General features: G+C 41.4%; 1 long non-coding RNA gene and 1 other non-coding gene across 2 annotated transcripts; one reads left to right on the top strand and one right to left on the bottom strand.

Moving 5' to 3' along the window:
• Positions 1-320: 320 nt before the first annotated feature.
• LOC138743977 (uncharacterized) lies at positions 321-23,064 on the top strand. The gene is made up of 3 exons (XR_011345152.1): positions 321-990; positions 4,260-4,444; positions 20,822-23,064. It is a non-coding gene; the product is annotated as an uncharacterized lncRNA (long non-coding RNA).
• LOC138745143 (U6 spliceosomal RNA) lies at positions 9,747-9,850 on the bottom strand. The gene has a single exon (XR_011346066.1). It is a non-coding gene; the product is annotated as a U6 spliceosomal RNA (small nuclear RNA).
• Positions 23,065-23,933: the final 869 nt, after the last annotated feature.

Raw genomic sequence — 23,933 nt, 5'->3', positions numbered from 1 at the left:
TGGAGTTGAGGGGAACAGCCCCAGAGCATTGAATGCACCTTAATAATTTATTCAAATGATTGTTGGTAGGATACGTTGAAAATTAGATAAATTCCAAACTGGCTTGGTATCACGACTTGTGAGACAGTGTTAATCCCCAACATGCGTTGGGTAAATGTCAAGTCCATCCAATTGAAATAAAGTGCCTTCTAAATAACGTCTGTCCAGTCCCCAGGGCAGTGGAAGTGGCCGGCGCGTGTGCATTCGGGATCTGGCCTCACTCATCAAAGATTTCGCCCTGTTGAGGTCTTCAGTGAAAAGTCATGATTTGAGCAAAAACAACAGGAATCCTAGAAATGTCAACATCTGGATATTGGGGATGACATTAGTAAAGTTGTGGAAGACTCAGCTACGGGGCAGAAAATTAAAGTGTCCACGAGGGTGGCGCTGAATTAGCACGAAAAGCAACATTCAATTGGCTACATTCAGTGGCGAGACCAGCAACGGGTCGAGGAAAGTTTGATTCGACTATATTTATTATATTCTGAACGCTGTCGATAACTTGGAGACGTTAGAAGTAGGCCCATTCGTGACAGCGCTGAACCCAGCAAGGAAGGTTTCCAGGGCTCGGTGCAGGCAGACTGCCCGGGAGCTTGGGCTGGATCCTGGCTCGATGTTCCTGCCGCCAAAAGCGTCAAGAATCGCGGGGGATCCCATCTCACAGACTCGCTCGTCACTGCTCCTCCCCCTCTCGTCGGCCCAGAGATTGCTCCAGGGTAACAAGTTCAGTGGATGGACAAATCTTCGGGCAGTCGACTGAAGGGGTGGGGTGGGGTGAAGCAACAACAGCTTCTGTCGCGGACAGCGAGCGAGACCACCTGTCCCGTGTGAGATCTCCCTCAATACGCTCAGCGGGCCGAGCAGCATCTGTTGGGAGCGGAGGAATTATCCATGGGATAATTCTGGGAGGGCTCTGCAAATGCCGTTGCCGCTTCGCCCAGTTTGCTCAAGGTTTGTAGAAGCTGTTTGTCCCTCCGAGCTACCTCGTCGTCGTATTGCAACGTATCCAACGATTACACCTGGGATTTGGGGGGGGGGCGGGAGTTGAGCGCCGTTTTCAGCTTATACTTATCGGAATGAGTGAAACTGTTGCTTTTCTCCCCACTTATTTGATTTCCTCCCCCGAATGTGCAGAACCAGTCTTAATTTACTAATTATTCTTGAGAATATTAATTTTATTTTTTGCCTTCATCGAGTTTTACTGCAGGCTTAATTCGATAAGCATGTTTAAGAAAACCTTTACTTTCTGTCTGTTGCATTCATTTAATTTTCATTGATTGAAAGGAGAATGTAGCCACACTAACAACGGGCATGTGCCCCCAAGGTGCTCAGCATCTCAGATGCGTTATCAAGATTTGCATTTAAAAATCAGACTGGTCAAAAGTTTCCAAAAAAAGCTTGAACTTTTAGCAGCTGCATTCGCTCATTTTGTCAGCCAGCAATTCAATTAAATAAATCGAGAGACACTCCACCCTCCCCATATCGAAAGAAGTTAAGCTGTTTGAATGCGCAATCTCTCGCCTGGGTATTGGTCTGGACACCCTATCAGCCAGTGAGTTGGGCAAATGACTTGGAGTCGTCTATTTTCGCGGTCGATTAAAACAGGGAACTTTTAAGATGTCAAAACGATATTTGTAGCAACTTCTACGAAAAGCAGGGCATCGAAATCAGGGGTCCTCTTTTGGTAATGTTGGCCCTAAGTTTGATGGACGCAGAAGAGGGTGGATTTGGCTTAGGTTTAAACATTCAGCAAACGGATGCTGTATGAATTATTTCTTTGCTGTTCTCTCGCTCTCTTTCTCTCTCTTCCTCTCCCACCCGTCCGTCATCCAGACACCGCGGTTGAAGTAAAAACACAAAGCTGGAGCAGGTCAAACAGTCGGGCTTGAGCCCTTCATCAAGGTACATGTTGGCAGGCACTTGAACCAAATGATGAGGTGAGTGGTGGGGTGGGTGGGTAGGTGGAGGAGCACGGCCCCAGAGGCAGGAGATAATAGGTGGATAAGGGTGGGAGGGCACACCAGCAAGCAGGGGAAGGGGGTTTGGTTCTGTGACTGGAGAGCTGCTCCTTTAAGATGACTGATACTTCTAAAAATAAAGAACAATTGCTGTCTTTCAGCAAGAAACCTGCAAAGATCAAACAGTCCCTGAAATGGGAAGGTCACCTTGCATTCCTGGCTGCTGGGAAGGGAGGAGGCGAAAGGAAATGTGTTACATCTCCTCTGATTACATGGGAACAACAGCTCTCTTGCATTTAACACAGATTGAAGAACATAGAGCCCTGCAGTACAGGAATAGACCCTTTAACCCACACTATCTGACCCATCATGATGCCCAAATTATACTAAATCTCTGCAGTTTGCAGATGATCCGTATCCTTCTATTTTCTGCATATTCATGTGTCTATCTAGCCTCTTAAACAGGACTATCATATCTGATACCACTCCCTGGTAGCCCATTCCAGACACATCTTCTTCTTTGGCTTGGCTTCGCGGACGAAGATTTATGGAGGGGGTAAAAGTCCACGTCAGCTGCAGGCTCGTTTGTGGCTGACAAGTCCGATGCGGGACAGGCAGACACGGTTGCAGCGGCTGCAGGGGAAAATTGGTTGGTTGGGGTTGGGTGTTGGGTTTTTCCTCCTTTGCCTTTTGTCAGTGAGGTGGGCTCTGCGGTCTTCTTCAAAGGAGGTTGCTGCCCGCCAAACTGTGAGGCGCCAAGATGCACGGTTTGAGGCGTTATCAGCCCACTGGCGGTGGTCAATGTGGCAGGCACCAAGAGATTTCTTTAGGCAGTCTATCTAGCCTCTTAAACAGGACTATCATATCTGATACCACTCCCTGGTAGCCCATTCCAGACACATACCACTCTGTTAAATAACTTGGCTCACACATCTTTAACCCATTTCTTTCTCCCCACCACCATAAGTGCACGTGCTCTGGTATGTAACATTAACTTATTGACTGTGGGACAAAGATTCAGACTGTCTACCCTTTTGATGACTCTCTTCCACCTCTGATGTGCTAGGGAATATAGCCCAAGTTTCTCCAACCTCTTCCCAGAGCTCATACCCTTTAATCCAGACTACATTCTGGCAAATCTCATTTGTGTCCTTTCCAAAGTCTTCACAGCTTTTGTGTCATGGGGAACACAATACCCCAAGTGCAACCTCACCAGAGTTTTATATAGGTGCAACATGACTTCCTCACTGTTATCTGCAATGCTCTCACCAATGAAGCTTACCATAATCCTACTTTACCACCCTATCTCCACGCATGGCCACTTGCAAGGCGCTATTGGCCTGGATCTGCACAATCTTCTATGCAGTAAGAGTCTTGCAATTAATTGTATGCTTTTCCCCTACATTTGACACCCCCTCCCAAGTGCAACAGCTCACTCTTATCTGAATTAAACTCCAGTTGCTATTTCTCTGCTTGTATCTGAAAGTGATGTCCAGAGCTCCACATTCATTTGTCTCACCTACAAAATTGAATCACTTAGGCATAGAAGGAAATGGGCCAAGGGCTTGGAGATGTGAGTAATACAGAAACCAAATCGGAATTTATTGACATGAACAGGTTAGAACATTTGTTTTGCGGTAAAGCATCTCCATGCAAATATTTATATGAACCACCTGACAAAATATATAAAAATAGTAGCAAGATAAAGGCAAAGTAAGGCAGTATCTGTGGTTCATTTAGGAATCAGATGGCAGAAGGCTGTTTGAATGGTAGGTGAGAGTCTCACGTGTGTTGGGTATCCTAGCAGACGTGTTCACTAGCATTAGATTGCCTGGCTGAATAGTATGATCCCATGCTGTACAATTCAATTACTCTATTGCTCAGATTTCAGCAACTTGGGGGTTAAAAAAAACCTCTCATGTGTCCCTTTGACCGAATTTCCTCAATAATTCTCATTTCAAAATGATTTATTTTGTGACATTATTTACTTTATTCATTTAGTTACATGAAAGAAAATGTAAGTAAGATCACTCCATAATACAGTAAATAAGTTACCAGAATTATCTGGATAAATAACTTTCTTGCATCTGTAATTTGACCATCTGTCAAATTCTAAGCAAAATATCATACCTTTGCTTTTTGTGTTTTTACACCAGTGTTTGCAGATCATTGGGGAACAGTGCAGAAAAATTTTGGCCTGAAATGTGAACTATCTTTCACCTTCCACAGATGCTGCCTGACCCAATTTACTTGTTTCTTCAGTTTTCCAGCATCTGAAGACTTTCTTGTTGTCCTAGAGATGTCACCTTCCTGTTCAATCATCTGTGAAATGCAGGAAACCACACCATTAGTAGTCTTCATGATTGCCTCATTCCCTGAGCAGCGTTGGATCCTCTTTGGAACTGCTGGTGACACCAAGCTCCACACATTATGGTTGCAATTCAGAGGTGAGAGCCACCCCATCATTGAGGTCCTATTTGGCAGGACTGCTTTGTCCCAGTTTTTCATCTGTCTAGTCTACATATTTATGGTAGATGAGAGTCTCACATGCGCCAGTATCTTAGCAGATGTGAACACTGGCATCAGATTGCCTTTAGTACACAAGCAAAGAGGGGTATGCATTTAAAGTTACAGCCCTGTTGTCTAGGATTTAACAGCTTTGGCGGCACAGTTAGTGTAGCGGTTAACATACACAATTTTTGCTCCAGCGCCTTGGATTCAAATCCAGCATAGTCTGTAAGGAGCTTGTATGTTCTCCCCTTGTCTACATGGGTTTCCTCTGGGCTGCCTCTCTAAATTAAAATTAATTAAAATTGTCATAGAATCACAGAGAAATGCAACACAGAAGCAAGCTCTTCAGCCCTTCCAGTCCATGGCATCCATCAACCATTCACTTACAATAACCCTTGACAATCATCGACCACATATTTAAAATAATCCTAAATTAATCAAACTTTTTATTCCCCCTCACCCAGGATTCTTGTCAGCTCCCCAGAGAGTCTATTACTTCCTAACACATGAGGGGCCAATTAACCTATCACACCAGACATTTCAGCCATGTAAGAGAAAACCCACGCGGTCACAAAGAATGAAAAACTCCGCACTGGAGGTCAAGATTGAACCTGAACCTTGGGATCTACTTGCTGTGCTGCTGCCCCTCCCTCTTACTGCCCTCAAGATGATCGCTGAGTCACATGCTCCATTGCCCCTTGACAGAAAGTTTGTACCACTTGAAACAAAGGAGTCTTCTACTCCTGCACAGTTACAGGCTTTGAAATTGGCATGTGTATTGTTTTCCTTCTCTGAGCACATGATTTAGTGTTAGCAGGGAACAAGTCCTGCTCTCATAACATTAAAACATTCCAACCTGATCTGAAGTTTTCATGGTGGTCCCCCGGACAGCCTGGACATAATTAAAATGCAGTTTTCGGCTGTTAATCCCAGGCATAAAATCTCAGTGGGTGTCTTGATTGACTAAAAGTAGTCTCAAAGTTGCAATACATCATGAGGCCTGACCAGGACTAAGTCTTGAGTGATATTAATGTTTTTGTACTGGCATTGCAAGCCTCTTTCATTAGCGAGAGAATGATAATATAATGGACGTCTCAAAGCACCTTCAGACCACTAAATCAACTGACACAAAGTAAACCTGGGAATTTTAAAATTAGAATTTTAAAATACAATTTGATAAGATTCCAAGCAGTCCATTATGCTCGTATTTCAAATTTTCATGACGTTCAAGGGGACTATTTGTCTTCACTGCTCCTACTGGAAAACATCACTTGCCAAGAACATATGGGAAGGTGGGTCATCTGTGTGCCTTAAGTTTCCAATCATTCATTTTATTGGTTAGAATGTAATTGGCTCTGCATGTCTAACTTTCAAAAATATGTTTCATCCCATGCAAGAGCTCAGTGTAAAACCTCTTCTCCCTTGTATCTTTGGGTACCTCTGTGGGTTACCAATGAGTTCCACTTTGTGAGAAAAAAAAGCCCTCTGATATTCTGATTTGATTTGTGCTGGCCATTGTATGCTTATGTGTCCTTTTATTGGACACAACTGCAACTTGAATCAGTTTATAAATGGATATGTAATCCGATCAATAATGATAATGTAAAACAGCAATTCTCAACCTTTTTTGAGCAAAGGATTCTGCTCAAAGTTTATGGGCCCCTTACTCTGTGAAGTTTAGTTTGTTTCTTCCATACTTCTCTCCGGCTGACTAAATTAATAAAAAAATAAAATATATATATAAAATGATTTCAGTCTGTGGCCCTCCTATGACCCCTGTTGAAAGGTAAAAGACTGCTTTTATCAGTCTTCAAATTACAATTACACTGACTCCAAGGATGAAAATTGCTCAAGGTCCTTCTGTACCCATCTCTGAATACTTCAAAATCAGGTTTGGTCTCAATGAGACATACCATTTATTCTCCTGGTGCCTCCTGAGAGACTGTGGATGCTGGAATCTGGAGCAGCAATCTGCTGGAGGAACTCAGTGGGGTCAGGCAGCATCAGTGAGAGGAAAAGAACGGACCAGATCTGGTCACCTCATTACAGGAAGGATGTGGACGCTATGGAGAGGGTGCAGAGGAGATTTACCAGCATGTTGCCTGGATTGGAAAATATGTCTTGTGAGGCAAGGTTAGCAGAGCTGGGACTTTACTCTTTGGAATGAAAAAGGATGAAGGAGATTTAATAGAGGTTTTACAAGATTATGAGAGGCACTAATAAAGTGGGCAGCCAGCACCTTTATCCCAGAATAGGAATAGCAAACACCAGAGCACATTTGTACAAAGTAAGGGGACGTAAGTTTAGCAGAGGCATCAAGGATAAGATTTTTTAAACAGAGAGTTGTGCATGCCTGAAATGCCTTACCAGTGGTTGTGGTGGAGGCTGAAACATTAGGGGAATTTAAGAGACTCTTATATAAATGAATGAAAGAAAAATAGAGGGTTATGAGGTAGGGAGGGTTTAGTTTTTAGTTTTAGTCGGCACAATATCATGGGTCGGAGCGCCTGTACCATTATGTTGTATGTTCAGTGTAACCACTGGTCTTCAATGGAATGTTGATTAAAAAGACTATCAGTGAAAAGTTTGAACCTGCTCAATATTGCCAGGATTGATGCCCCATGCCCAGCATCAGAGCAGGTAGCCTGATCTATTATCACCTTAAGACTGCTGTGCATTAACTTTGTGTAAACAAATAAAACTAACTGCACTTAATCATATTGATTCATTTCTGGCTCGACACAAAACCCTGGAACACCTGGACAGCAAAAATGTATGTTCTTTATCGACCACAGTTCAGCATTTAATACCATCATCTACTCAAAATTGATCAACAAACTCCAAGACCTGGGATTCAACACCCTACTGTGTAATTGGATCCTGGATTTCTTCACCTCCAGACCACAGTCATTAAGAACATCTCCTCCACATTCTCCATCAGTAGTGGAACTCGCCAGGACTGTATTCTCAGTCCCCTGCTTTACTCACTTTACACCTATGTGGGTCGGTACAGTGACATTGAGGCTGCCTGGGTGGTGGGTTGTATAAAAAGAGGTGATGTGTCAGCATGTAGGAGGGAGATTGAAAACCTGGCCAACAAAAACCTTGTACTCAATGTCACCAAAACCAAGGAGCTGATTGTTGACCAGGAAGGGAAAACCAGAGGTGTAAGATCCAGTAATCACTGGGGAATCAGAGATGCAGAGGATGAGCAAATTTACATTCTTGAGAGTCTGTATCTCAGAGGATCTTTCCTGGACCAAACATACAAATGGCATTGTGAAGAAAGCACGTCATTGTCTCCTTCCTCACTAGTTTGCAGAGGTTTGGTATAATATCGGAATCCTGGCAAATTTCGACGGATGTGTGGTGCTCACCTTTTCAGCCTCCAATCTCTCAATGATGTGCATCATGGTCTGGTATGGGAACATCAATGCTCCCAAATGTAAAGGCCTGCAAAAGGAAATTGGCATGCCCAGGACATCACTGGTAAAATCCTCCACGTCATTGAGAACATCTACAGAGAAAGCTGCCATCGGAGAGCAGCAGCAATTATCAAGTATCCACACTATCCAGCGCAAGCTCTGTTCTCGCTGGTACCATCAGTAAAGAGGTCGAGGTGCCACAAGTCTCACACCTCCATGTTCAGGAACATCTCTGCTACCCCTCCACCATCAGACTCCTTAACAACAAACTCAATCAGGGATTCATTTAAGGACTCTTGCACTTTATTTATATTTTTCTCTCTGTATTGCAGTCAGTTTGTTTACATTTCTTTAGTTGTTTACATGGTCGATTGAGTCAGGTTTTTTTTGACTACCAATAAGTGATAATTCTGCCTCACCTGTAGGAAAAACAGTCTCATGGTTGCATGTCATGTCATGCATGTACTCTGACAATAATTCTGAAATCTGGAGTCAGGTTGAATCATTGAGCCCAGAATAAATTTTTGCACCCATATTGTTGAATCCTACACTGTTACCAGAATGAGGACCTGTGTTTAAAACAAGTGTAATTTAATATTTGCCTGCATAAAGGCAGAAAAATTAGAGTCCCCAATGGAAGAATCAGCCAAAACAGATCATAAGATCTGTTACGGAGAGAAGGCGGGGACGGGGTACTGAACTTTAAGATCAGCTATGATCTCATTGAATGGCGGAGCAGGCGCAAAGGGCCGAATGACCTATTCCTGCTCCTATCTTCTATGTTTCTATAACACATTAAATGACCTTCCAATAAATGAAAGTGTATAACCATATGGAGAAGTCACTGTTTGAAAAGTGCTGAGAGGCAAATTGATGTGAAGGGAACCACAAAATGACTTGAGTTAACCCAGGGTAGCGGCATGAATCGTGGGAATGTAATAAATTTTATGTGGGGAAACAAGCCACAGATAAGATAGGGTAACTACTAAGAGCTATGAAGAAGTTCATTTTGGTTCTTGAGATGTGATTCAGTCATAATGGAATGCAAAAAGAAGAACTGTGAAATGTTTGAAAAACAATTTCAGACAGTTAAAGAGAATTGTCAGCAAGAGCTGCAATGTTAATATAGAGGCTAAATTATTTACAAGGACAGAAAAGAAGTTCAGCTGGTGGCAGGGAGCAAGGAATAAAACAAGAGATCAAGGAATAGAAGTGAAAATGTAGTACTGCAAAAGCAGGTCACAGGAGGTGCTGTTGGACCACTCCAGTGGGGAAATCAACTGTGCTGCAAGTTTTGAGTGACGGGAAACCTGCTATGACAGAATGAAGTACTTGGTGCTGTCACTAAAAGATTATGCGGTGGGGAAAAGAGAGAGAGAGGGGAGTAAGGTGTCATTTTTGATCAGTTTGGGGAGATTTGAATTTGAAGACAAAAAAAAAGTCACTTTCAAGTTGAAATCCATGTTGAAATTGCCTATGTTCTTCAATTAAACAAATGAGACATCAAAACATGTGATGAAACTAATTATGTCGATAAGAATAGCTGATTGTGTGTTGGAGTACTTGCCCAAGAAGTTACTTTTTTTTACATTATTGAATTGAGACATACAGCATGGTAACAGGTCCTTCTGACCCATGAGCCCATGTTGCTCAATTACACAATTAACCTACATGCCCTACACAATTTTTTTTGGAGGGCAGGAGGAAACCCATGTAGATATGAGAAGAACATACAAACTCCTTACAGCCAAATTCAAACTCAGGTCGCTTGTGCTGTAATAAAATTGCACTAACTGCTATTCTCACCGTGCTGAAAAATATGGAAGGTTTCATGAACTTGCATGTTATTCTTGTAAAGGGGCTATGCTTATCTCCTCTGCTTTGTTCCAATTTTAGTATGTGTGCTGCTTTAAGATCAGTCTTCAAGAGGGTCTGTGTCTTGATTTTATTCTTCCATTCAAATTAAAAAATCAAGAGTATTGTCATCTGATTGCACAAATACAACCTAATGAAAGAGCATTCTCCAGTCCTCGATGCAAAATACGCAGACACACCATCAGACATCACACACATACAGACAAACAATACATATGCAAGGCCAGTATTCATACATACAAATAAATAAATAAATATTGTTTCATGAATATGAGAGTCTCGGATGGTCAGTGTGAGCAGTTCCTTTGGTCGTTCAGCATTGTCACTGCCCGTGGGAAGAAACTGTTCCTCAGCCTGGTGGTGCTGGCTCTGACCCTCCTGTATCTCTTTCCTGATGGGAGCAGCTGAAAGATACTGAAAAAAAAACCTTGCAAACAAAGACTGCATATATTGTCTGAGACTGAAAAACTGAAATAAAACAGCAAGTGCAAGAAACCTTCCTTCTGGACAATTCCATGGGCTGGATGGTGACTTGCTTCCATTCTGAGTGTCCTGAGGTTACTGCTGAGGTTGATGTGGGAAATCACAGCTTTATCTGCAGAGGAAACAGTGGGTGCCTGGTGGGGTGGTAAGTTTGTGAGGTGCTTTCCTCATTGTTCAGCTGCTCCTTCACTTGAAGTAGTGATAGGCTAGAATTCACAAGAGATGATGGAAGCTTTGAGCACAACCTTGAATCTCTTTCTCCGTCTGCTTGACACATTCGTCAATGTGAGATCTCAGAACAGAGAGTCCATTTTGGAACAATGCGAGAGATTTTCTTGGGAGAGGACACTGATGCTGGTTCACTTGCTCTTCCAGTGAATTCAGAAGAACATTGTGGATTCTGCATTGTTGTTATTTTTCCACTGCTTTAAAGTGTCTGCTGAAAATAATGCAGGACTCCCAATGCGCATAGGAAGGCAGGGATCAGTAGATTGTTTTTTGTCAGATCTGATGTCTTGATTTTTAAATGCCCTTTCTCCCAATATACCAGGGTCTGTGCTGGCGTATTGAAGGCAGTGGTGAATTTCTTCATTAAATTCTGATCTTCCTGTGAGTTGCTGCCTGAGGAATGTGAAGCAGTCATGTTTTCTAGGGTTTGGCCATGTCCCCTGATTGTTGGTGGGGGGTGGGGAAGATGACATAATGGGGGCAGGTTGGCTGAGGAGCTTTGCCTCACAATGTGAAGGTTAAGGCCCATCCTTTGAATGCTCCAGTGGAACTCTGCAATGTGTGCAAATGTCATTCTGGATTGTAGATTATGGTGCGCTACCTCCACTCTTGTGTTTGTTGGAGGTGAGAACTATGTCCTGGCAAGATTGAGGAGAGTGTTGGCCCTAAGTTTATCACCAGACTTAACTGGAATTGGAAGCTAAGCATACTGCTGGAGGAACTCAATGGATCAAGCAGCAAAAAAAGAATGGTGGACATTTTGATCGAAGCCCTTCATCGAGACTTTAAATTAAACTGAAATGGTTTCCAATGTAGGCCATCAGTTAACAATGGGGCATTGACACCAGACTTAAATGAGGTTAGTTCTGTTGCAGACCACTGGTTAGTTCTGCAGCTTGAATGCTGAGGGGAGCAACATAAGGTTGAGACAAATTTCAGTGGGCAGCTGAATTTGTCAAAAGTTTTTTTGGGAAAAGTTAGTTGTTGGTGCTACCCCCTGCATTTTTCTTCAAAGTTCGTATTTCTTGTCAAAGGGCTCACATTGTATCCCATGCAGCACTGAGATCCTTTTTACTCCAGGCTGGCTTATTGGTAGTGCAAGTAACTGTACTCATGAAAAGAGCTATAAACAAATGAGAGAAATGTCATCAAAGAAAGAAGGGCAAACAAACTATGCAATAGAGAAAATAAATATTCAACAATAAATAATGTGCACAGTAAGTCTTGAAATTAGTCCCTGAATGAGTTTGTTGTTGAGGAGCCTGATGATAGAGGGGGAGCAACTGTTCCTCAACCAGGTGTAGAAGTTTGCCAAGGTCTTCAATGCCATACCAAATCTCGGTAAACTCCTGAGAAAGTAGAGGCACTGACATGCTTTCAAGCTCAAGTTTATTTATCATCCAATGGTACAAATAGAGCCCAAAGAAACAGCATTCTCCTGTCCTCGGTGCAACAGACATGCAGACATAATACAGGCAAACTATACACATGCATAGTACTTATGTACAAATGTCACTGTTAAATAACTTATGGAGCATATCAGCTCATCAGTCGTTTAGCATTCTCACTGTCCATGGAAAGAAGCTGATCCTCAGCCTGGTGGTGCTGGCTCTGGTATTCCTTTATCTCATTCCTAATGGGAGCAGCTGAAAGATGCTGCATGGAGATTGTTGGGGTCCTCACTGATTTTAGGCAACGATCTGGGTAAATGCAATGATTGGGGGGGGGGGGGTGGCAGTGTTGGGGAGGGAGAGCTCTGTGATCCTCTCTCCTTCATGACGACATTCCTCCAATATTGTGACCGCCAGGAATTTAAATTTGCTCACCCTCTTTTCACTTCTGATCCCCCAATGATCACTGGACCACACACTTCTAGTTTTCCCCTCATAAAATCCACAATCGGCTCCATGATTTTGATGGAGCTCCCTCCTGTATGTTGACTCATCATCCCCTTTTATACAACCTACTACCATGATATCGTCAGCAATTTTGGAGATGGTATTACTGTTGTAACAAGCCACACAGCCAGGGGGCTAAGAGTGCAGTCCTGTGGTGCTCCAGTACTGATGGAGTTTGTGGAGGAGATGTTCTTACTAATCTTCACTGATTGTGGCCTGGAGGTCAGGAAATCCAGGATCTAATTGGGGTATTGAGGTCCAGGTCTCAGAGTTTGCTGATCAGTGTTGAGGAGGTGATGCCAAACTGTAGTTTAAAAAGAACATCCCGACGTACGTGCTTTTGCTGACTGCGTTCCAAGGTTTTGTGCCGAGCCAGTGAGATGGCATCTGCCGTAAACCTGCTGCTGTGGTAGGCAAATTGGAATGATTCCATGTTTCCACTTAGACAGGAGCAGATATGCTTCAACACCAGCCTCTCAAAACTCTTCATCACTGTAGAAGTGAGTATCCCTGATTAGTAGTCATTTAAGCATATAATAATTATGGGATTGTTACACAGTGAAGATCTTGTCCGCTGTGTCTCTGGATGGATGGAATCCACCATGTCAATCAGGAAGCAACTGACCAGCCACAAGGAACACTTAGCAGATCCCTTTTCCTTTCTTTGAAATGGAAAACATGATTGATTTTGAGCTTCTCTCAGTTCTGACTATGGGTTAACTCTGTTTCTCTCTCTCTACCCGATCTGCTGAAAATTCACAGCGCTCTTTATTTACTAGAAAAGCTTTGCATTTCTGGGCAAAGGGAAAAGTTAACTCATTATGTTTACAGGCTTGTATTTCTTCTGATCCTCAAACCTTGTTTTTGATTAGTTATGTCAATTTTAAAGGTGTGACTGCTTTATGTGCCCACAACTCCAGAACATCACTGATACTGCTATATTTGAGTCCCTTAGCAGTTACAGTGATCATCATCTCATTAGGGTGTGGCTCCAGGTTCCAACATCTGCAACTCCTGTGTGTCTCTATATTTGCAAGTTGGATTAAAGCAAACAAGTTTAAATTTGTGTGCATCTGCATAGAGTTCTAAGTGAATAGTAGCATGCTGAATCTTATTTTGACTCAAGATTAATTACAGAGCAGTAAAATAGACTGTTTTCAGAAATAAGATCTAGCCTTGAAGGTTCAGTTCATAATGCTGCAATTATAACAGTGTTTCTGGCATTAATTTAAATGAGCTTTTCAAAAGAAAAATCATTTACTGCTGGAAATCATTTTCATTTCTTTTAATTTAAACTAAAATGAGTGATATTTTTGTATTAATTTGAATGTTGACTAAATATTTGTAAACTATGATCTAGTATTTCTGATTGGTTCTTCCCACACTTACAAACTCTGAGATATTGCAAGTCAAAATAGATCAGGTTGGGAGAGGGAAAAAAGCATTTCATCCGTGCCAGAGACCAAGAAAGAGATACTGATCTATTTCCTTCCAAAGTTAAAGGATGCGGGATTAATTTGTACTGCTTTGAAGACCTTGTATGATTTCAGAATCCATGTTAAATGAAGATCCATCTTCGTTGATACTCCTTTCGTTCAAGAATATTGAAAATGTTCTTTTCACCTTACAATTCATTTCCTTCAGTTGCATTCTGGTTACTTGGCCTGATATATCTGAAAGACAACAGAAGAAAGGTTTTGTTCTGTTTTCTAATAAAAGCAGAAAGAGTCGGGAACACTCAGCATTTGTGGAAAAATTTAGTTAATTTTTCTCCTTTATCTTTTGTCTTTCAGTTGAAAAAGAATTAGTGAATTAAATTAGAAAACATTCTCATGATCCAAACTCCCGGCATATAATTTTAGTTCTTGTATAATTATATTAAAGTTTCTAATCACAGGACTATCAAAATCAAATAAATATTATGCTGGAATAGGATTTTCAGTGCCAAGGTGTAGTATAAGTGTAGTAAATGTTGGGAAGAATAAATAACAAAATTGAATGACAATCTGGCCCAAGTATTCAAAATCTGTGCTGATCAACTTACCAATATATTCACAGATATTTTCAACATCTCACTCTGGCAGGGTGAGATGGTACCTACTTGTTTTTAACAGACATCAATTGTGCCCGTGCTCAAGAAGAGTGCAGAAACCTGCCTCAATTATGATCAGCCAATAGCACGTTCATCAACAGTGATGAAGTGTTTTGAAAGGGTGGTGTTGAAGCCTCTCTATGCAACGACATGGATATGTTCCAGTTCACCTATTATAGCAACCTTCTCACTGGCTCTACACAAAGCCCTGGAACACCTGAACTGAAGGGATGTATTCATCAGGATGCTCTTTATCGACTACAGTTTGACATTTAATACAATCATCTCCTCAAAACTGATCAGAAAACTCTCAAGACCTGGGACATTGGATCCTGGATTTCCTCATTTCCAGACCACAATCAGTGAGGATTGGTAAGAAATGCCAAAGGTCAGGAAAATGGTTTTATCTTCTCATTTTATTTCAACATTTGACCCATTTTGATGATATCCCCCTTTTTATTTCCCTGTACCCTATTCTTTTACACATTAACTCTCCCCAATCTTTATCATAATAATCATTTTACAATTACAGCACAGAAACTGGCCACTTTGGCCCTTCTAGTCCATGCTGAACACATTCTTTCATATAGTCCCAATGACCCACACCCACCCCATAACCTTCCATACCTCTCTCATCCATATACCTACCCAACTTTTCCTTCAATATTAAAATTGAGCCTGCATCTACCACTTTGGCTGGAACCTCATTCCACACACACACACCACCCTTTAAGTGAAGAAATTCCCCCTCAAGTTTCCCCTATATTTTTCCCCCTTAATCTCCATCCATGTACTCTTGATTGTATCTACCCCACTCTCAATGGAAAAAAGCCTATCAACATTTACTCTATCTGTCCCCCCTCATAATTTTAAATACCTCTATCAAATCACACCTCATTATTCTATGCTACAGGGAGTAAAGTCCAAGCCTGTTTAACCTTTCCCTGTTGGTCAAACACTGTAAAGGCATTGCACTAACCGCTATGCCAACCGTGCTGCCCTGAAGTACATGCAAAAGAAAGACCCCATAAGATGCAAAGTGAAAATGTCCAATCTATTTTAAGTGGTGAAGGCTGTGAGATAGTTAATGGACCAGGGCCTCTGAGCAACTTGCACCTATTGGGATCAAGTGAGCTGCATGTTGAGCTTCAATTCAACATTTCTTGCAAAGGATGCCATGTGCACAGTGTTCCCTCAGACATGAAATTTTGAGCCACTGTATTCTAGGACTACAGAGGTTACAGAAGTGGAGGAGGTGGGCAGCAAGAGAGGAAGCAGCAAGATTCCTGGACCGTTGGAGAATCAAAATCAGAATTTATTGTCATGAACAGTGTCACAGTGCAAACGTTCATATAAACCACTTTACAAAAATAAATAAAATTAGTGCACATAAAGTCGAAGTAATTGCCGCAGTGTCTTTGGTTCACTGATCATTCGGGAATCTGATGGCGGAGGGGAAGAAGCTGTCCTTGTGCCGCTGAGAGCTCGTCTTCAGGCTCCTGTACCTTTTCCCCGATGGTAGCAGAACCTTTGATGACGTACCAAATCTTTTTCTCATCTTGATGGTGATGCTACCAACTTCTTCTCTTCTCTTTGGCTTGACTTCGCGGACGATGATTTATGGAGGGGTAATGTCCATGTCAGCTGCAGGCTCGTTTGTGGCTGACAAGTCCGATGCGGGACAGGCAGACACGGTTGCAGCGGTTGCAAGGGAAAATTGGTTGGTTGGGGTTGGGTGTTGGGTTTTTCCTCCTTTGTCTTTTGTCAGTGAGGTGGGCTCTGCGGTCTTCTTCAAAGGAGGTTGCTGCCCGCTGAACTGTGAGGCGCCAAGATGCACGGTTGGAGGCGATATCAGCTCACTGGCGGTGGTCAATGTGGCAGGCACCAAGAGATTTCTTTAGGCAGTCCTTGTACCTCTTCTTTGGTGCACCTCTGTCTCGGTGGCCAGTGGAGAGCTCGCCATATAACACGATCTTGGGAAGGCGATGGTCCTCCATTCTGGAGACGTGACCTACCCAGCGCAGTTGGATCTTCAGCAGCGTGGATTCGATGCTGTCGGCCTCTGCCATCTCGAGTACTTCGATGTTAGGGATGAAGTTGCTCCAATGAATGTTGAGGATGGAGCGGAGGCAACGCTGGTGGAAGCATTCTAGGAGCCGTAGGTGATGCCGGTAGAGGACCCATGATTCAGAGCCGAACAGGAGTGTGGGTATGACAACGGCTCTGTATACGCTAATCTTTGTGAGGTTTTTCAGTTGGTTGTTTTTGCCTTTACAAAGGAAACAAAGGAAAACAATATCTGTGTATTTTGTGTACTTGATAATAAATGGAATTTTGAATGTTGACACACCAACATAAACACACCAAACCACCATTAAAGAAATCTCTATAAAATAGGCCACTGTACCATAACCAAAATAACAGAAATCTCTCTCAATTAAAATGCAGGCTCATTTTTTTTAAAAAGTGACACTGCTGAACCAATGGAAACAAAGATATAACTATCAGGAAACTGTTTTGCATGTAAATTACATCATCTGTCTTTCATGTGTTTCACACTGAAAGTGTAAGCTGCAACACAAGAAGTTAGAAACCATTACTTGTCAGACTTAACATTCACTTCAGCTTTACCGGGCATCTGTCACTAGGAAGATATTGTAAACTTCAATTTGTTTTAAAATTTGTACTGAAGACAGAGTATCAGTATCAGTTGATTTAATCTGCACTAATCAGGTTACTAACGATCAATTAAAATACCCCATTCTTTTCTGTGCAATTTGAAAGCTTGATATATCAATTTCAATGTGGCCTGAGGGTATATGTCTAGTCAATGTCTCTCACCGGGAGCCAGCTAACTGTCTAATTTAATTTAATTTTACCATGATCCAGCCAAAACAAAATTATGATTTACTTTTGATATGTATTCTTTGATTGTTTATGAAATTATATTAAGAGAACAGGTGATTTATAAATAATGTCAATTAGAAGTCCTCCTTTATATGCATTTCATGCTGAGGGATGGCTGGGAAATGATCTGTGAAAGGGCGAGGCCCATGTCCAATTAGCTGTAAAAGCAGAATTGACTTGGCTATGTCAAAACTCATTGGGCGTTTTACAAGTGTAATTCAGTTTGTGTGTGAAGAAAACATAAGGGCTCCTTTGCACCCAAAGGATGTCAGTTCATATCGTGTTTGAACTATGCCTCTGTTCTGTTGCAATGCACCAAGTCAGCTTCCTTTTTTTTCAACTGGGCTTTCCTATGTAAAATATTTGTTGGAGCTGTGAATTTCTGTGTGCAGGAAATAAAGGTAATGCATCAACATGTTGTTTCATAGCAATAGTTTGCAAAGAGGTTATATTAGTTATGGAATGTTCAAGTTCATTTATGATGTGATTGTACAAATGCAACCCAACAAAGCAGCGTTTTTCTGTCCTCGGTGCAATGTACTGCAAACACACATACAGAGATAACACATTTTCTGACAAACTATACATATGCACTGTACTTGTATACAAATATTAAAATAAATAAATATCATGATTAAATAAATAGTTGAGTCACTGAGAGTTTATACGAACAGCTCATCAGTTATTCAGCATTCTCACTTCCTGTGAGAAGAAGCTGTTCCTCAGTCAGGTGGCTCCGGCTCTGATACTCCTGTATCTCTTTCCTGACAGGAGTAGCTGCAGGATGATAGGACTCCTCACTGCTTTTGCAAACCCTCTTTGAACAGTGATTCCGCTAATTCACATTGATGGGGAGACAGGAGTCTCCAGTGATCCTCTCTGCTACTCTTATGGTCCTGTGGATTGACCTCCAATCCATTTCTCTGCAGCAACCATACCACCCTGTGATGCATACACCGTGATTGTAGTAAACACACTAAAATGCTGGACCGCGGATCTCCCAGTGCCACCCATTTCAATTCTCTATCCCATTCCCTTGCTGTCCTGTCTGTTCATGGTCTCATGCACTGCCAGACCGAGACCACCCATAAATTGGAGGAACAATACCTCATCTTTGGACTAGGCACCCTCCAACCAGATGGCATTAATATTGACTTCTCTGGCCTTTGTTTAAAAAAAACCCACCCCCTCTCCATTCCTTGTCTCCTTTCGCACAGACATGATAAATTCTGCCTACTCCCTTATCATATTCCAATGAACACCTTTTGTTGGTCTGGATTCCTCCCCCATTGTTTGAATTCTGAGACTTTCTGATACATCCTACCTTTTCTGATTTTTCCTTGAAGAAGGGCTCAGGCCTGAAACATCGGCCAAATATCTTTGTCTCCTCTAGATGCTGAAAAGTCCAGCTGTTCCTCCAGCATTTTGATGTGTTTACACCCTATGATGCAGCCACCCTGGATGGTGACGGTCAGTAGCCTTGCCCACCTCAGTCTTCTCAGGAAGGGCAGTAATTGATGTGCCTTCCTGACAAGTGATGAGATGCTTTGTGTCCTGGATAGGTCATTTCTTAAGTGAATTCCGAGGAACTTGGTGCCATCTACTCCATCCACTACCAAGCTATAAATATGTAGTGGAGGGAGGTCATTGCTGGTTTTCCTGAATCATCTCCTTTGTCTTGTATATTTTGAGCCTCAGGTTGTTGTTCTCACACCATTTCACGAGGTTTTCCATCTCTGTTGTATGAATCATCATTGTTGCTGATGAGGCCAACGACTGTTGTGTCATCCGCAAACTTGATAACTCAGTTGGAACTGGATCTGGCGTTGAGTTCATGGGTAAGTATTGTGAACAAGAGCAGGTTATTTACACAGCCCTGAGGAGCATCATTGCTCAGCAAGATGCTGACAACCCGGACAGATTGATATAAAACTTGAAATTGTTGGTGGGCATTTAACCAGTGTACTGTTTGCAAATAAATGAATAGGCACATTGGACTGTGGTTTATGCTTTCTGTTGAATGTACATGATGTACAATTTGAAGGTCTGGTGGATGAGAACTGGATACTGTGACTTCATTAATAAATGCTAAATCAGCTTGTTTGCTTCTATTGACAATGTTCAGCTATATTACTTCAGCAATTATCGAATACCAAAAAGCCATTTCCAATTTTAATGGTGTTGGTAACAATTTCTTTGTGCAAAGTTACCTTTAAAAATTATCCCTCCAAAAAAAAACCAGAACTGACAAAGGTGACATGGATTTGTCTAATGATTCAATCACTTTATCTGCCTAGGTCCCTCACGCAGGCTGTCAAACATTTTTTTAAATAACTTTTTGATTTTTAAAATTTATTTATTAATGTACTGCAGCAAACTGGTTTGCATTATCCAAGAAATTGTGGTTTACTTTTCATGTTGGAAGTACATTTATAGGTCAGATTCATTCCATCAAATTCCTACTTGACTCATCTCTTCAAATGGTTGGCTTCTAGCCCTGAGCCTGTAACAAATATTTGTCAGGCACTGACAAAGAGCAAACTATTAATTTCCAAGAAGAAGGCCAACTTAAAATTTCTTGGAATCATTTATTTCCCAACAACCCTCCACTATGTTATGTTACACTGCATGTTTCAATATTTATGAAGATATCAGTACTGTACATTCCACTGCTGTTTAAGATATGCTTATCATATCCTTATTAACATTTTGCTCTGTTAAGTTTCTATTTTTTTCCTTTGAACAAAATAGTAACAAGTTAAAATCCGAGGTGATCTGGCATGTTGTCGAAGACTCTCTCCAACCTTGCAAGAGGCCTGCGGAAGGTGCACAAACTGGTTGCATCACAGCCTGGTTTGGAAATTTGAGTGCCTAGAAAGGCAGAAATTGCAGAAGGTAACAAACATGGCCAGGCCCATCGCAGGCTCTCATCTCCCATCCATTGAATGCATCCATGGGAGGCGCTACCTCAAGAAGGTAGCCAACATCATATACTTACATGGCCACCAACACCCTGGTCACAGCCTCTCTTCACTGCTACATTTTGATAGGAGGTTCAGAAACCTGAAAACCACCACTTCTAGGTTCAAGAACAGTTTCTTTCGAATGGCGAACAGGCTGTTGACCCCACCCCCCCCCCCCCCCCCCCCCCCCCCCGTTACAATAGCTCTGCTGTCACAATCGGGCTCCCTGGACTATTGTCTTGCCATAAACTTTTTCTTGTATTGTGGTAACTCTTAATGTTTATTATCTATCTATCCTTGGTATTATTTCTACTTAATTTAATGTATGCTATTGTAATGCATTTCCTTTATGAAGTACCTGCTCGGCTGTCACAAGTAAGGATTTTGGTGCATATCTATTTGATAATCGATTCATTATTACCATTATCACGTTGTTTCTCAGCAGCCAGGATACACTCCATCCCACCAGGTTGGCCACTAACTATGGAAGAATATCAACAGATACAGCATGGTGGCCCAGGACACAAATGTAACTTCAGCTGAGAGCCAGGAAGGGCCTGTGAATGCCCATCTGGATCCTGGAATTATCTGCGAGGAATGGATTTTGAAAGATCAGGAGCATGGGTCTGAAGTACATCCAACCTTTGAGGATTATCCCCTTCAAATGCTCTGTGTGGCTGCATCCCCTCCTAAGCCATGTAAGTATATTTGTTATGACTGAAAGCAGGATTAGTTCTGCCTCCATCTCTCCTAATTGCATCTGTGAAAATTATACTTTTTCATTCAAATTTGTATTTTATGATTGATACATTTTTTTGTTCAGCAATTTCAATCATGTCAATCCCAGAGAAGTGGGATATTTGATGCTTCATCTGTTCGAATCTAACACTAGTTGTCTCTGACAAATATTCAGGAACCTGAAACAATGTTTCTGTTTGCATAGACCATGTCTCACCATTTGAAAATTTGTAACAATTTATATTTGTACAAAATCAGTATCAGAGATGTAAAGTTAAAATATATTTAAACTGTTCTAATATCATGATTCAACTTCTGAATGAAGCATTCCTGAAAGTCTGACGAGAAATTCAAAGCACCGACTGTCATGACTTGTCTAAGCCCAACAATTTGCAACTAATAGCAGTTAAAAATGATCATTTCAGATTGGATCAGAGTAAGCTCATCTCTTTGTTTCAAACTGGTGTCAAAATCTTGTTTGTTAGGGTCAAACAGAAATACATCACAGAAACAGGCTCCCTGACTCTTTGAGCCCACAGTGACCATCAAGCTCCCATTTACATCAACATCATGTTAATCCCATTTTATTCTCCCTACTATTCACTTTTCCTTCACCCCACTGACATAAAGTGACCATTTAACGTACCAACCAGATCTTGTTAAGGAATGGCATCTTGTGATCATTAACTTGTTCTGTATGTTCTTTAGGGTTCTGTAGGGTTATGGAATGGGAGCAGGTCAGTGGGACTACCGAAATGATGGTCAGCACAAACTAGAAGGGAAGAATGGCCTGTTTTCCTGTGCTGTAGCGTTCTGTGTATAAGATGGTGACTATCTTTACCATTTAAGAACAATGTCTTTGCTTCTCACTAAAAAAGAATTCACACCAAGAAATAGGTGTAACGGAGATTGTGTGACCAGTAATTTTTTTTTCCCACAGACATTCCGTAGAACATGTTAACTTTTCATATTAATACTTTACTGCTTTATCCACTTGACAGGGGAAAAATAGAAATTCTTAAAATGACCTGTTCTAGAAATCAAAAAAAAAGGCAAATCTGCATTGCATCACTTGAAGTCTGACACTAAGATCCAGGAAAACACCTACCATATATTTCAGCATATAAGTTGGTTGGCAGATAGGTCAACCCCCTTTTTTAGCCTAATTTTAATTATTTTATGCTATATCCCGTGGATATAGCCTCCCAGGAACAACCCAAAAAATTTTTTAAAACCCCAATCGCAAGTAACAAAGCTGTAAATTAAATAAGTAAAAAATAACCTTGGCCTACCAGGCAGGAGCAGCGATGGTGACCTCAGAGTCTCAGGTAGGAGCAGTTATGGTGCTGCCTGGTGGTGGGGAGATGTCGGGGAGCAGCAGTGCCGGCGGTGGGGAGGTGCTTCCAACACGGACTTATACGCTGAATCGACATCAATCTGTTTTTTTTTCCCAGTGAATTTAAGGTCTCAAAAGTATATCTGGTGTATGTCGACCCCCATTTTTTGAGCTTTTTAAAGACTTGACATTCATGCCGAAATATATGGTAATAAGACTTAATAGAGAAACAATCATCTTCAGCTTGTTTGTTTAAATGAAAAATAGGCAACTACAAATCAATATTTATTACCCATCTATCTTTTATATTTATTCTCTTTTTTAATTCATTTATGTGTTTTGTAATGTTTTATTTTATGAAGTACTTGTTTGGCTGTGGCAAGTAAGAATTTTGGTGTATGTGTACATTGTACAATGTGTATGACCATGAACAGTAACATGTAAATTTTTATTTTGTACCAACGTTAATAACATTACAAATGCCATGTAAACTATTTTCCGCTGAATTTGTGTGTAACCAGGAGCATGGGAATGCCACCACTTGCAACTTCCTCTCCAAGTTACACATTACATGCTGCACAACTGTGAAATATATACCTGGCTCACCATTGTGCCTGAGTCTAAATCTTGGAATTCTTTCCTAAAAAGCCTTGTGGGGTCACCTTCAGCAGAAAGGCTGCAGCAGTTCAGTAACTCTTTCAGAGTCTGAGGTCAATGGGCATTAAAGGGGAAACACTCAAGTGACTGGAGTCATTCCTTGCATAAAGGTGGATGGTTGTGAATGGTGGAGGTTAAATATCCCAGTTCTAGGTTTTCACTACAGACTGCCCTCAAGGGAGTTTCCTTAGCTCAGTCGTCTTCATCTACTTTATTAATGACCTTCCTTCCACTATAATGTTGGGAGATCTGAACAAAGCTACACATTATAATGTCTGAACTGCCGCAGTTCAAGAAAATGGGTCAAATAAAATTAATTGCTGCTCTTGCTCTTCCAAAGGGGAACATCAGGATATAATCATAGAATGGATGAAAAGTTTAATCATTTGGTATTATTTGGAAACAATGCATGGAATGCAATGGGTTAAGAGTACACTGAGAAGCTGGTAGCTAGATCATCACAACAAAAATTGCCCAACATGATGGGAAAAAATCATTGGGTGGGAAGGGATTTAAGACCATTTAAATACTGATCTAAAGATCTATCCTTGTTGGATTGCAGTGGAGATGGGGTAGTGAGCAAAGTCATTTATGAAAAATAATCATTGTGTCTTCATTGTTTGGTGTTCATCCAACATAAGAATGAGTTGGCGAAGAACAGGTAAGGAGAAGTTACATAAAAATGATTAGTTAATGTGCAAACATTAACATCAATGACAGTTTTCAATGCTGTGACTTCTGTAGATTAAACATAGCCAAAGCTGATGGGGCAAAAGTCTGTTTTAGCAAGGGAATTGAGCATGGATTTGCTCGATTAAGTTCA

This window comes from Narcine bancroftii, chromosome 10 (genome assembly GCF_036971445.1).
Source record: "Narcine bancroftii isolate sNarBan1 chromosome 10, sNarBan1.hap1, whole genome shotgun sequence".
In the NCBI taxonomy this organism is placed as follows: domain Eukaryota; kingdom Metazoa; phylum Chordata; class Chondrichthyes; order Torpediniformes; family Narcinidae; genus Narcine; species Narcine bancroftii.
The sequence above is the reverse complement of the archived record's forward strand: the minus strand, read 5'-3'. Positions and strand labels throughout refer to the sequence as shown.